The sequence below is a fragment of the Crassostrea angulata genome, chromosome 3, assembly GCF_025612915.1.
Source record: "Crassostrea angulata isolate pt1a10 chromosome 3, ASM2561291v2, whole genome shotgun sequence".
Lineage (NCBI taxonomy): Eukaryota > Metazoa > Mollusca > Bivalvia > Ostreida > Ostreidae > Magallana > Magallana angulata.
The window spans coordinates 2,566,868-2,583,193 of record NC_069113.1 but is presented as its reverse complement, the minus strand read 5'-3'; the positions used below and the strand labels follow the sequence as shown (position 1 = coordinate 2,583,193).

The window sequence follows — 16,326 nt, the reverse complement described above, 5'->3', positions numbered from 1 at the left end:
AACTCATGTTCTCAGGTAGTGTAGATTGAAAGTTGTGAAAACATGACCTTCGGGATGGGGGTGGGGCCACAAGTGGGAGGGGTCGAATTTTTACACAGGAATGTATAGAATAAGTATTAAAACATCTTCTTCTCCGAAACCAATAGGTGAAGAAAGTTTAAACATGTGTGGAAGCATCCTTAGTCGGATATGTTCAAGTTTGTTCAAAACATGATCTCTAGAGTCAGATTGAAGCCATCATGGGAGGGGTAGGGGATGGGGGGGGGGGGTTAGGTTGAAATTCTACATGGGTATATAAAGAAAAAAATCTTTAAAAGTTTTATTCTAAAAAACTGAAGGCTAGAAGAGCCAAAACTTATGTTGAAGTATACTTAGGAAGGGAAGGTAGGGTAGTTGTAATTTTGTTCAAATCATAATCCCCAGAAGTACGGTGTGGCCATAATGGGGGGGGGGGGCGGAGGTGTTAAATTTTTGCACAGGAATTTATAAAGAAAAAATATTTAAAATTCTTCTGCTGATGCATCCTCCAATAGGGACAGATAGGTGGATTCAAAATTGTTCAAGTTTTGATCCCCGTGGGTAGGACTTTAGAATCATCTACATGGTAAAGAGAGTAAATACCCCTGTCCCCGAGGGATGCATGTAACGAGATTATTTATTTATTCTTATTTAAAGATTTCTTTAAACGAACATTCACTTGTGGTTAAATTATAAAGCAAACCATCGGAACACATGGAGCACAACCCTGGCTAGCAAAACCCCTTCAACTTCATGATGGAAACTTAGTTTTAATTCGGCTTTAATTCCTATTTCATCAATCTACATGGTCTCCGATGACGATCTTCCCATTGTTCATATCCTTGTCAGTTTGTCTCTTTTTTTCCTACCTAACCAAATCTGTCTAACTTAACGGTTTACCCCCATATTCCATGAATCGGCTTATGAGGAGTTGCGCTTACAACCTGTACACTACAATGTTCAATATATAGCAAAAGTTTTTAAGCTAATAGGACCAAAATTCCCAGAAATATTGATGGATTATGGAATAGGAATATCCACATTTACACATTGTATCCAAAAAACCTGCAAAGCTTAGGTATCCTGAAATTCCGTGCAGCAGTTTAAGACTGACTAACAGTCGCACTGACTAACAAACAGACTGATGGACGGGTCACAAATAATACACCTTTCGCAACTTGTTTTCCAAAAATAATGAATGATTGCATTGAAAACAAATTAAATTATTTAGTAAAATTATGTTTTCAGACCTCACCTCACCAACTATCCTCAGGTCTTGGTACTTACACTTTTTGTGTAATTTAAAATAAAAACAGAGTTAAGTGATTGAAAAAGTTTGGTGACGGCCGGGCCAGGATAAAAAACCCCGGAAAATTCTAATTAAAATGAATTATACATCAATGTTATATTTTTCTCAGCAGAGATAAGAATACAAAACTTATAACAAATGACGAAACTTACCTGGTGGTAAAAACACTGGGGATTCTTTCAAACACAATGCACTCGATTGTAAATACTGTAGTTTTTCGGTAAAAATATCAGGCAGTGTCTGAACAAAGCTCAAAATATAATCAGTAAGGATATGAGCCAAATGACTGGAAATACGCTGAGAACAAAAATGCAATTCTAAGGATAGAGTGTTTTTTGATGAATTATGTGAGGCATAAAGCAATGTCTCAAAATCGGCGTGTCTCTGAATTAAAGTTGTTTTCATATTGATATATTGGTAATCATTGCTTTCTGTATCGAACAGTAACGAATGAGTCATATGTATGCCTTTATGAAATTCTGATAGCTCCTTGATGAACGAATGCGGAAAATTACTATGCAATAATCCATCTTTAACTATTCCGTTGGTTTCATTCAAATAATCTTTGATTTTTCTACGAGCAGAACCAAAATTAGGCGATACGATTGTAATAAAATTAGAAAAAGGCGAAATTTGCTCACTGAGCTCTGGAATTTGCGATCGCAAGTCAACCTCCATTACTACTGGTATTTTATATGCATTAGTGATTTTGTGTAAGACTATCATGAATGCACTTGTTATTATACTTCTCATTTCCAAGCCATTCACTAATGCAAAATGCTGCAGATATCTAACATTGATAAGAGGACAACTTATTTTTGTAACATCCTGTTTTTCATTTGCTGAAGGGATAGAATTCAAAGGTTTTAAACTTGCAGATGTTCTACACAAAAGAAGACGATTTTTCCAGTATGCAGTACACTCTTTGGCAACATTGCGTAATTTACTTGTACTTAACGATACTACATCTAAATTAGGTTTGTCTAGCCATGCAGGGGCAGTTTGTTGGGCAATAACATACTGAAATATAGTTTGCATATCCCGTAACATTATTTTTCCGGAAAAAAAATCGAAATGACTCCTGCTGCAAAAAATGTGGATGATGGCTCTACTCCTCATATCTTCATAAATAACAGACATAACACCGTCTCTACTTTCCATTATTTTGGATTGGGGTTCTTTTTCCTGGGTATATTCAAATGGAAGTATAAAATCTTCAATATCTGTCAAGGTGTTAGAATCGGCAGTAATTCGAATAGTTTGATTAACTCTAATTAAAATTTGTAGTGCCTTTCTCCACAATTCTGGTTTATTCACGCATGAAGAGATTTCAAATGAGAAGACTAAGGCAGATTGTTGCTGTTGTATAAATTCTATTTTCGTTCTAGTTGAAAGAAAGTCATTGTCTTGTTGATCAGTTTCAGTTTGTTTTTTAACTGTGCGGTTGTACTCCATTTTTTCTCTTATAAATATCACTAGTTCCCTAATGTTTTTTCCTCCTGACAGCAAAGTTAGAATTGGAATTCTTACCTCCGTGATGGAAAATATTGTGTTGATAATTTCAATACTATTTTGAGAGTCTACACCCAACTGCGCCAATGTTTTCGTGTCCTTTATCTCCGAAGCATCCATTATAAGAACTTGTGCAATTACTTGTTTAATACAATCTATCATATTTTCTATACTTTCAGTATCTCGATATGATTTTGGTAATTCTTGGACTGATTTTATTTCATCCATTTGCACAATACCTTTGTATTTTGATTCCCGCCATTCAATGTTGTTTGCAGTTAAAAATCGTCTTATATCGAAATCGACAAAGATTCCTTGAGTAATATCTGAAAGAAGTAACTGTGTAAGACAAGTCTGAATGTGATTCTTAGACATGAGTTTAATGCCCTTATGGAAAAAAAAATCCCGAAGATTAGGGTCAGATCCCATTCCAACGTCCAAAGCACCCCAATTGATCGTCTGTCCTGGAAGATTGGTCGATTTTCTGTAATGCGCAAAACTGTCTAGAAAAGCATTTGCTGCTGCATAATTTGTTTGTGAATAGTTTCCAAACACAGATGCAACACTTGAATGCATCATAAATATATCGAGTTCCATACATTTGGTAACAAGATGAAGATTCCACGTTCCAAGAATCTTCACTTTAAGAGGTAAATTGAATTGTTCCTGTGTCATCTTTGGTATAGTGCTGTCACTCAAAACGCCAGCGCCTTGGAACACACCTCTAACTGGTATATTAGGTAATTGTTGTTGAATAGATTGTACCACTCCTTTAAGATCGTCATAGTTTGTTATGTCAACTTCTTTGTGTATAATTTCTACTTTATGAATATTGTATATGTTGAGAATGCGCTGTTCTGCTTCACTTGATAGAGATCGTCTCGATAGTGATATTATTTTCTTTGCCTTTCGCTTAGCCAAATATTTGATGATTAACCAACCAAGACCAGTAAGTCCTCCAACGACAATGTAAGCACTGTCTCTTCTGATGAGGAATTCGTTAGTTGTTCTTATCTCTAAATGTCTGGAAATTTCAGGAATATCAAGTACACAGAAATTGCAATAAATATCTCGTTCTTCGGTTTTAATCATCGCAGACATTAAAAAGCCGAAGGCTCCTTGAGAAGCTTGACAGATATTAGATATGTCATATAAATCTTTGACGTCAATGACATGGAACACTAAAGGATCATTTTTTTTAATCATTGACAAAGGTAACGTACCCTTCAATGAAATACACCTTTTCAAATTTGGATAATAAAGTCGAAAAGTATTTTCATCAAGGTATCCACTTTTTGTCAAAAGGATAAGCTCCGTTATGTGTAAGTTTTGTGGTCGTTCGCAACGTGAACACTCTTGAAAAGATAAAGTGCAGTTATTTTTTTCTAATAAAAGACGAAGAAAATAACAGAGCATGTTGTTTTTCTCACTATATTCAATAATGACGTTAGATTTATTTCTAATTAACCTTGCAATTGCTTGAGAAATAATGACGGCATGCAAGTATCCAATTTTATAATTCCTTAACTTAGAAATTTCAAATACACAGTTTTTATCAATTTTTAATTCCGTTTTTAATTGTGTCTCACAGCAAGCAACAACTTCAACGTCACTGTCTCTGAGTCTTGCCTTTCCAATAACTTCACATATTCTAATTTCCTCTCCAATGAAACTTGAACTTGACTGATCAAACTGAGACGGTAGTGGAGAGGCAAAATAAGAATCTGCATTGCATACAAGTGTGTGTATTGGTTTCAAGGGAATTAACTTTGATTGGTCAAGATTTGTGACTAGAGAAGGAATCCCAAAATAACTTTCTTTTTTCTGAATGCACTGATGACGAATGCATATAGGTTGTGATGTTTCTTCAAAACTTCTTTTGAGTACACGTGTGTGAAACTCCGTGGGTAATTCAGTAAGTTCATTTGTATACAAAACGTTTCCACGAATGGCATATTCAAGAGGGACCTGTCTTCTGTTCGACTCAATGTTTAAAGACATTTTAACTATGGTGCTAAGTACGAACTCGCTAAAAATATCAATATCTAGCAAAGTAAAAGAGAGCTCGGTTCCTTCGTGTGTAAGAGCTCGAACCATTCCCCATAATTCAGCACCAAGAACTCGAACGTTGCATGATCTGCATGCCTGAGTTTCATTTGTTACGACAACAATCCGCGTGCTTCTCTTATACAAGGATTGTATAAGTTTTAAGAAAACATTAGTCATTTTGTTTACTGATTCTATGAGTTGTTCTCCCGTTGTCTTTTTATTTATTCCTTTTAGTCCAGGAGCAAATACAAAGGTCGTATTTTGGATATTCTCTTGCTCTTCTAGTCCATCAAAATAGGTTGCATCAGTTAAAAGCATTGTACGAACTTCTACATCCTTTTGAGTTTTGCCAAATGCGTCTTCGATACAACATAGATACGGTTGCTTCCATGAAAGTACAAAAATACTTTTAACAGTACATAAATTGGTTGGAGTTTTTAGTTCAGTCGGTTTCCATAACTCACAGTATGATAAAGAACGTATAGCGTCTGGAGAATTAAGTTTTTTTACCTCAAATCCACGGATCTCTGCAATAAGAGTGCCGTTTTCGTGAATCAAAATGATATCAAAAATTGCTTTTGAGGAATTATCGACTAGAAGAGTCGTGTAACAGATCATATCCTGGGTAGGTCTTTGTCTAGCTATCAAACGAGCCACACTTACTGGCAGTATTCTTTCTTTTGTGATATTTTTAATTTTAAACCATTTTCCCATGCATGACTGAAACATGCTGTCGAGAATAACAGGGTGTAAGTTAGTGATTTGAACTTCTTTCATTATTGTATCTGAAATAAACACTTTGCTTACAATTTCGTTATCGCGGATAACCATCTTTTTTATTGTTTGAAACACTGGACCATATTGAAATCCCAAATTACTCAAAGCCAGATACGAGATTTCCGATTCTTTGTCAGACTGAAGAATAGAAATTAGTCTTGAAATGTCATAGTCCATAGTTCCTGCAACGTCTGCTTTTTTAACGATACCTATCGACAGTGGCATTGCTTTATCTGAGTCAAAAATCTTGAAAGATAACTCCTGGTCAGTTTCTTTTTTTGTTTTGATAACAATTCTTTGCTCACCACCTTTTACAAGAAGCGCTTCTTTGATAGTCCAAGAAACATCAACATATGACGAACCTTTATTTTTTAAAAGAATGTTTCCTAGTTCCAAAGCTATTTCTCCATACACAGCACCTGGCATCACTGTATTCTCGTCCATAATATGATCATACACAAATGGTGTCTTTTCTTTACTTATGACCATGGAGAACTGATCCTCATTATTTGGGACTTTCGATAAAAACATACCATTTTGTATCTCGCATTGTCCACTTAGTAAATGTTGTATCCTTTTAGATGTAGATAGATGCTTCCGTTTGCTAAATTGATATCGAGGAATTGGAAGAATGATACCTCTCATCGGAACAATATTAGTCCAGGTAACAGAAATGCCTTTACAAAATAAGTCTAAAAATGTTTTTTGAAAAATCTCTTTTTCAGATTTTATTTTCATTGATGGTAATGCTTCAATTAAAAAATCGTCTGTGAAAATGTTTGATAAATGATGTTGTAAAACTGGTTTCGGTCCAAGCTCTAAAAATATTACATTTGGATATCGATTCATAGTCTCCTTTATAGCCTGATAAAATAGAACAGGTTTAGATACATTGTCTGCCCAATAGGAAGCGGTTCCAAACATTTCATCAGCTAACCTTCCCGTCACGGTGGATATTAATCGTGTATGGGGATTGCTCCTTGGAAGTCCTTCTAATGATTCCTTGAGTCTTAAACTAGCATTTTTTGTTATATGGCTATGGTATGCACACTTAACGTTAAGAAGACTAGTTTTGACAGATTTTTTTTTAAGTTCGTCTTGAAGCTCCTGAATAGCATTTTCATCACCAGATACTGCACATGAAAGAGGACTATGGTACACTGCAATGTTAGCTTGTCCACTTTGTAGTGTTTTGCATTTTTCCTCAACAATTTTGACATCAAAGTCATGGACAACAATCATTTTACCATCACTTTCTAATGCAAGATTTTCAGATCGCCTAAAAATGACATTAACTGCGTCTTTTAATGATAGTGCCCCACTTGCATAAGCAGCTGCAACTTCTCCAACTGATTGACCTACAATACAATCAGGAACAACCCCAACATGTTTCCACATCTCAGTCAGTCCTATTTGGCACGCAAATATTGCAAAATGATTTTTCACAGGGTCTGACAGACATTCTTTATTTTCAAAAATGGATTGCACTGAGATTTTGGTCAAGGTGGATAGGTGCTCATCTATTGTTTCTATGCATTTTCTGAAAACATCGTCAAAATGTAGTAATTCTTTACACATTTCAACCCATGTGGTACCAACGCCACAATACACAAATGCGATTTTTGGTTTGTCCTTTTCGACTACTTTTATTGGCAACTTTTCAGATATGAATTCTTCAACTTTCGTCTTTAATTCTTCTTTTTCATCAACAACAAAGACTTTTCGAAAATTAAAATGAGTTCTGTGAAAAACAGTCGTACTGGAAAGATCTGCGATTGAAACTTCATCTGAAAGAGATTGTAATAAGTTTCGAGCAATGTTGTACAATGCCTCCAAATCTGCGGCCGATAGGATAACATATTTATTTAAACTCAAACACGTGTGAAAAGGCATAGAATATTTTTCTTTTTCACCAGTACAATAATCAGATGAAGAGACCACTGCGTGACCATTTGTTCCACCGAATCCAAAACAGTTAATACATGCTATCCGATTTCCTTTGACGTTTGAATGCCACGTGAAGACGTTTTGACAAACTATAAGATTTAATTCTTGAAATGGAATTTTAGGATTTAAAGGTTCGCAATTAATTGACGGAACAAAGCTCTTATGTTTCATCATTAATAATACTTTGATCAATGCAGCAGCACCCGCTCCAGACTCCAAATGACCAATGTTGGTTTTTACAGAACCAATTTGAATTTCGTGTGAAGTGTGTTTGGAAAAAAAATTTCCCAGGGTAAATGCTTCTGTAAAATCACCAACTGTGGTTCCAGTTCCTAAAATGCAAAGTATATTCCTTCAAACTATTTCTGACTAAAAAAAACTCTTTTTAGATTTCACCGATTAAGCAAAAGACAGTATATATTTTTTTGTAGAATCTGATGTAGATAACCTTAAATCAGAAGTATGACAGATTTGAAATTTGACGTAGTTTAGAAAAACACTCTACATTTGAGATTTATTCTAAATCATTACGTAGAGTAATAAGACTGTAATTAGATTTATTTTTGATAATGAGAATTATCATTTAAAAGCATTATGATAGCGAAATGATTATTTTGTACAAAAAAATATTGAATAAAGGTAAAAACCAACATGAACTTACTTAAAATACAAATTTCTTAAGTAAACCAAAGATTTCATCAAATATTTTAATTATTCATTATAACTTAAAACGGAAGACCTTATTGTTTTCGTGCTGTTTCTTCTTCTTATCAAGGTCTTTCTTTTCCAACGAAAGACCAAAGTGTTTTTGTACTGTTTCATTAAGGTCTTCCGTTTTCAACGGAAGACCTTATTGTTATCGCTTTGTTAGGGTTTTCCGTTTTCAACGGAAAACCCTTCTGTTATTCTACGGTTTCTTTTTAGGGTCTTCCGTTTCCAACGGAAGACCCTCTTGTTATTCTACGGTTTCTTTTTCTTTATTAGGGTCTTCCGTTTCCAACGGAAGACCCTCTTGTTATTCTACGGTTTCTTTTTCTTTATTCTTATTAGGGTTTTCCGTTTTCAACGGAAAACCCTTCTGTTATTCTACGGTTTCTTTTTCTTTATTATTAGGGTTTTCCGTTTTTCAACGGAAAACCCTTCTGTTATTCTACTGTTTCTTATTATTATTTTTTTTTTTTATCCGCAAATTTTGTGTAGGCCATTTCTCGTACATTTGTTGTCTGATTGTTATGAAACTTTCAGGGTATGTAGACAATGTTAATATCTCGGGACGTTTTTTTCAAATTTTTAAAATTCACTTCCTGTTATGAGTTATTGCCCTTTAATTGAAAATTGGGGGGTCTTTTGTCCAGAGTTGATCTCGGGAACTACAAAAGATGGTTGCATGAAATTTAGCAGGATTGTTGGTAACATTTTATAGTTTTGCTGGCATGAAAATTTTGGCAAAATGTTTTTTAGTTTTTAAGCTATTTGCCGGTAAAGTTTAAGGTTTTGGGGGGTCTGAAATTTTGTTGCTTTTTGTATAATAACCTTTAAACTAAAAATAATTTGTTAATACATATAGAACAAAAGTTGTTTAGAATAACAAGAGCTTTCATTTAAAATTAAGAAAAAAGGGCTGGCCCCTGTAATTAGGGGTCAGCAGCTCCTACACGTATTTTTCTAATAGCAAAAATCGTTATCATTTTATGAAAAAAAATTAATTCAGTTATTGTTAATATATTAAATTATGTCATTTGGTATCAAATTTAAAAAGTTCTGTGCCCTATTTTTTTCAAATTTCATAAAACAAATATGTGTGAATCGTAACGTTACATGAACGAGTTAATTTGTCTACATAGACACACAAGCGAACAAATGCCACTTTAAGGCCCAGGCATTTACTGCATTACGTTGTGTTGCGTCTTAGATAAATAGTTGTGATTCAATTTTATTTTTTTCATCTATATCATTTATGAATTCAATGAACACACATTATTTTAACGTTCTATGTGCAACTATTTGTCGGGGCGCCCCTGTTTGTAACCCCCGCGCGCGCGCCGAATGTAAACAGTAACGAACGGCATTGTAGAAAAGAGAAAGCGGTAATGCAGAAGAGAAGTTGTGTATTCTTTCGATGTACAAATGCATTTTCAATTTACTGTGAAACATATGAACATGCACAGGGAACAATACTACATATTTGTTTAAGGAGGATATTTTTCTCGTGTGAATCGTTTACGAGGAAATTCTGACAGCCACACTTCTGTCGACGATCAGCCGTTGATAAGCTACGAGTAATAAAGGAGAAAAGATGGACATTAAAGTGTGTGATTTATGTGGATGTTACTGAAGAAGGTGAGGCTTTTACTCCTTTTAAAATTTAAAAAAGTTAAAGTTAAAATTTAGTATATAGTATAGATGTACATGTAAGTACGTGCACACTGTTTGTTTTTGTTATGGTGTGGGTGTTTGTTTACTAACGTGTAATTTTTACATGTTTCATGGATGTTTAGACTCGCTCGAGGTTCATGGGGGACTGGAAAGGGTAACTGAATTTATCTATTTAAAAAAATAACAGATTGTGAATTTTCAACTCAAAATTCAAAGCAGGGTCTAATTAGAAACATATCATATATTCTTGTGCAGAAGACTCCAAATGTAGTCATGAATATCCTGTAGACATAACTTCAAGTAAATAAAATTGTATACTTCAGACTTCAGAGTTAAAACATGACTTTAATATATTTATGATGCCAATCATTGTATCATTAGAAAGGTTTAGCAGACCAACGGGTACCCGGTACATGTACTTGTACATGTAGGTTACAAGTTAGAACTATGCGTACTATTCTACCAGTTCACATAATTTTTCTTGTTTAGCAGTTATGATGTGTATTTAAATTGTCCTTGTTAATGTTTTAAATGTAATTTTTTATTCTCTTTTTTTAATCTGACTACTGGCAGTACTGGCCTGCGAGCAGTTCTCGCCGAGGACCATTTCTCGCTGGTGCACTGTTACATCATATTTTCGTATATAATTTTATGTGTTGATAAAATGACGTAACAATGCAGTGAATGCACTGGTGAGAAATGGTACTCGGCGAGAACTGATCGCACGCCAATATTGATTAATTACAGACAAAAACTGAAGGTTGCTCGTGTTATTTTTTATTGAACAACATTGTTTAAAATAATTCTTTATATATGTGATGATCAGACCGGTTTGAATACCAGTGCCAGATAGCTTAGTTGGTAGAGCACCTGACTAGAGATTCAGGGGGCCCAGGTTCAAATCCCGGTTTGGTCCTTCATTATTTCTCCCATCCTGTTACAATATTGGTGTTGTGACCAACCCCTGGAACTAACAGGTTAACTCCTGCCAGGGGTGATCTTCGAGGGTGAAGATCATTTAAGGGGGAAGGAATGTGACGGTCAGACTGGTTTGAATACCGGTGCCAGATACATGTAGCTCAGTTGGTAGAGCACTTGACTAGAGATTCAGAGGGCCAGGTTCGAATCCCAGTTTGTTCCGTTGTTATTTCTCCCATCTTTTACATATACATGTATATCAGATATATGACAGATGATTAAGGGTCATCACATGTTTTGCAAGATGCAATAAGTGTTAAAAACCTTTACTTTACAACACAATACATATAAGTGAATATTTATGTTTCTTGTTATTATTTGGTGTGGTTTTCTTGACAGTGTCGCATAAACAATTTACCCGCTCCTAAAACACAAACTTTCTTTTTGTGGATTCAGCTTACCGCTGATTGGCTGCTGTTGCAGCAGACAAATAAGATATGCACGCACAAAACACAATGAACTTATCAGAGAATGAGTTGAGTTTATTTCAACTGTTGGAATTTGGGGTTTTTTTTTTTTAAATGTATACTTGTGACAAAACATATATGTGGTACATACAGCTGTAGCTTTATGAAGAAAATTTTGGTTAGACCATATATACCTATCATGCAAGTAAATGATATTTACAAAAAACTTGCAATTTATGGCGCACGAAATATACGCTAGTTTTATAAAGATTGACATACATGTAATGTACCACATTCTGTGAAAAATAATGTATTAAAAATTCTTCATTAAGTTTACTCATACATGTTTTATGCTTATTACACATAGTATTGTTTTTAAAACATGTGATTTATAAGAAAATAAGCACAAACCCTCGCTAAATTTATTTGCAAAAAAAAAAACACAGTAGAATTGATAAAAAATGGTATACCAGAAGCTAATACCAGTACATGTACTTTGACGCTGTTCGGTGGGTAATATTCGTTTGTAATTTACGAATTGAAATATTGACTGTTGCACTACAAGTATGGTAATAAACTCTCTCTCTCTCAAACTCTCTCTCTCTCAATTTGATAAGTGTTTATACCTATGAAAATTTTTTAATATTATATTATGACTTGATATGCAAATTTTTGATCTTGTACTGCCTAAATGTTATGTCATGTATTGGGAAATGTCATACCTATTACACTGTATGGTCAGTGTATATTTTCCAGATATACTATGCATATGTTAATGTAAACACAGCTATTACTAGTACATGTATGTAAACACAGCTAATTATTTTTTTTTTTATTTCAGCTCAAAACAGACTCTTGTTACCACATGGCTTTTACCGGTACCTGTTGATTCTTGTGGGTCAGCTCCTGAGATTAACCTGTCACCTCTATCCACATGCATATTCCTTGTGTTCTACAGACTATTTACCGGTAATTCAAATTAAATCCGATAATGCATGAACAATAATGGAACTTGAAGAAAGCATCATGCCATGTTGTGGTTTGTGTTTGATAAGAAATTATGAAAACAAAATTAAGGCTGTTTATAAAGAAATTCATAATTGCTGTGAAAATTTGTTTTTCAATAAAAGTATGCAATTATGTTTCCTTTATTTTTTATTTCATAAAGATATTTAGATGTGTTTACATAATTGAAAAATCCCCCCCCCCCCCCTCTATTTAATTGTCTGCATTAAGATTACATGTAGGATATGTAAATGTACATTTGACTTTGAAATAACATCTGCTATGATAATTACTTTTGAAATGAACAAGAAACAACCTATTTCTACCTTTCTAAGGTATATATGCATAAAAAAAAGTAGAAAAACATGTCAAACTTGAAAATTTTTCATGGAAATCAACTCGATCTGTCTCCAGCTACCTGGGTGTGTTTGAATTTAATTTTAATTTAAGGCAGATGTCTAACTTGTAGGTTGTAACTTACTGTTTTAGCATGGTTAGAAGGAGACTAGAAATCAGAATAGATTAGATATTCACTAAATATGATTGTTAGCTTACTTTTTTCATGAAAACAAGAAATCACAAGCAGGACAGCTGTCTATTTGTTAATTAAAATGGTACAAATCATACAATAAACAAATAAAGATCAAATTTTAGAATCATTGATGATTGTTTTCAAATATGTGTGAGAAATTACTCAAGGAAATTGCCACACGTTTCATAAAATTAGGTAAAACATTTCAAACCATGACTTTTTATGAAAATCAAAAGATTGGGGGGTGGGGGGTATACATGTAAGGGTATTTCTAAGTGATGTGAAGCTTTTATCATGATTATATCATGTAGGCGTATGTTGTATTGAATAAGGTTTCTTTTTAAAGGTGGTTGAACAAAAGTTGACCTCTAAAAGGTCAGGTAAAGATGTTTTACTATGGAGAACCCTGTAAATCTGTGTTTACTAAAGGAAATTGGAAATGGTGGGTTCACTTAAATGGCCATATTTTTATTAAACCTCAATGGAATTGGCAATATGTGGTATTCTTTTTCTCAGAATTGCATTAGCTTTCTTAGTCTTTTCATAAAAATGTTAGTGTACTAAGTTAAAGGTACAAGGAACAGTTTCGGATAAAGTACCGTCAATATTTTTGTAAAATTGAGAGTGACTGTACTTGAAGGTTTATCATTGTTGCATAGATTCATGAAATGAATTTTAATGATTATCAATAGTTAGAGGGATGTCTCTTGTTGGAATTGGTAAGCAATATTAAGGCCCCTAATTTTAAGTACATGAGAAGCAGAAATAAATTGTGAAACTTGCGGCTATGACAGATATGTTGACTTTACAGTGAAATTAAAGGTTACAAACGGGAGGTTATATAACATGAAATGTAGGTGGATGGGATATTATATGCCTATTTAGTATTTACTGGGTATGAGGACAATAGCAAGTTTATTGTCCCCAAAGACAGCAACTATTTAATGAGGCAAAGCCAAGGGAAATAGTTGCTGTGGAGTGTGACAATAAACTTGCTATTGTCCGAATAGTCAGTTAATTGGTATTTCATTATACAGAAGAAAACTTTATTTGTCAGCGATGCAGAATTTCTTGATGATAAACAAATTAGAGTTAAATCAAACTTTGTATTTAATGCGGCGATCTTATTAGGTCAGAGGTGTTCCGAGTTTAAGGTGATATGGGACACTTCCATGTTGTGACGTATTGTTTATCGAAATAAACAATAAAATAAAGTGTAATTATATAAGTACATGTAGTTTCTTTTCAAAAATGGTCACCTAACTCCTTAGCACAGTGGGTTAGAGGGTTACTAGGAACCTGTAAGTCATGAGTTCGAATCCCGCTGGGGTTTTTACAATTTTTACCTTTTCAAATATTTTTAAAAGCTATTTTTTGGTTAAATATTGTAAAATTTGAAAATTCTAAACCAGTGAAAATTTTCAATTATATAGTACTTTAATCCACATTAATATCGACAGATGTCCCATACTACCTTAAAAAGGAGGGAAATCAAATTTTGCTGATGAATGGTTTTGATGACTATTCACCATGGGCAGATAGCATGGATACTATTTTAAATTAGATAAAATGGCATGTTTATGCGGGCGCCTTCTAGTGATCAATTTGTCCGTTTGTTTATCCGAGATGGCTTGACAGGAGCATAGCTTCTCTCCCCTTGGCCCAATCTGGCTCATACCTCATCCACAGGGTTCCTTTGGTTGAAGGATGTGCAGTGACCTTGAACCATGTTTTTAGGTACAAGGTTAAGGTCATAGCAGAATTATATATATAAAATCCTTGTCTGGGGCATATCTTTTTTCCCTTTGGTCCAATCTGGCTAATACTCACAGAGTGTCTCAATGGTTAAACGATGTGCAGTCTCAATGGTTAAACGATGTGCAGTGACCTTGCATCAAATTTCTAGGTAACGGGTGAAGATCATATCGGATCATGCAAAAATCCTTTTTTGAGAGCATATATAATTTCTACTAACCCCTATTTGGCTCAGACTTCACATAAGCAGAGCGTTTGAGTAAAGGGTGAAAGGGTGTGTAATGACCTTGAACCTATTTTCAGTGAAAAGAAACTGTGAAGGTCATAGCAGAATTATATTTTTAAAAATCTTTGTCCGGAGTATATCTTCTCTCCCTTTGCTCCATTCAGCCTCATACTTCACCCACATGATGCCTTTGATCAAAATATATGCAATGACCTCGAATGATATTTGTAGATGAAGAGTCAAGGTCATATCAGATCACACAAAAATCCATATTTTAAGAGCATAGATATACTCTCCTTTTAGCCCCTATTTGGCTAATATTTTACCTTTACAGAGTTTATTGGTTAATGGCGTGCAGTGACCTTGAACCAAGTCTGTCAATGTGAAGCCAAGGTCATAGCAGATCTTTTTAAAATTAGTTTTAGACAGTAGATTATTTTCCAAATATGCTTAATCTTGGTCAGATTGAAAAAAAATGCAGGGGGAATGAAATTGAACTAAAAGTTCTATGCCAGCTGGAAAAATTTCAAGTTATAGGTCAAGGTCAAAGCAGAATTCTCTGAAATAACATAAGCGGGGCCCTTTGAAATGTTCACCATTTTAATGTTGTCTGGTTCATAGTAATTTTACATAAAAAATATTCACAGAGGTACAGTAAACTTTACATCGATAAGTTTCTGACAGTTAATGACGCAACGAGCACACAGTACGAAAGGTCAACCCTTTGAAAAGCAGTGAAGAGGAAAAGTTGCTCAGAATTATGTTTTAAACAAAATTGATTTTTTACGTAAATTTTAATTTTGCATTCTGGGTTAAGAAAAAAGATGTTAGTTGAAGGTAAAGTAAACTTGTAGTCTGGTACCCTTCCCACATTTCCGTTCGCGCACTCTCTACAATGTAGAGAGTGCGCGAACGGAATTGTGGGAAGGGTACCAGACTAAGTAAACTTGTTCCTAAAATGAAGTCAAATTTGTTAAGTCGTACTTAAACACATTGTTTTTTTTTGTTAAGTCGTTCTTGAAATGGTTAAGGGTTTTTGGTTAAGTCGTACTTAAAAACATTCGGAATATGTTAAGTTGTACCAAGAATCATTCGATTTTTTTTTATCTTTTTGTACTTAGGTTTCTTTGTTACTAGATAAAGAACTCTGCTTCTTAGACGTACTTCTAGCGTTGCTTTCGACATTAGCGGAAAACCCACTCGTTGCTTTGCAACGAGCTTTGCTCTAGTTATACTTTTTTTTCTTTTTCTGACTTTTTTGGAGCGTTATTTCTCAGAAACTATTCAACCGATTTACACCAAATTTTTAGGAGTTATTAAGCAACAATGTCGCTACTGATTATAAAAATTTCAAATGATTACGTCACTTCCGGTTTCAGATATGGACGATTTTGTAAATTTTTAAGGGTCATTTTGTCCACGCATCTCCTCTGAA

General features: G+C 34.2%; 1 long non-coding RNA gene across 1 annotated transcript; it reads left to right on the top strand.

Moving 5' to 3' along the window:
* The first annotated feature begins 8,888 nt into the window (after positions 1 to 8,888).
* LOC128175030 (uncharacterized) lies at positions 8,889 to 12,514 on the top strand. The gene is made up of 2 exons (XR_008242627.1): positions 8,889 to 9,952; positions 12,215 to 12,514. It is a non-coding gene; the product is annotated as an uncharacterized LOC128175030 (long non-coding RNA).
* The last annotated feature ends 3,812 nt before the right edge of the window (positions 12,515 to 16,326 follow it).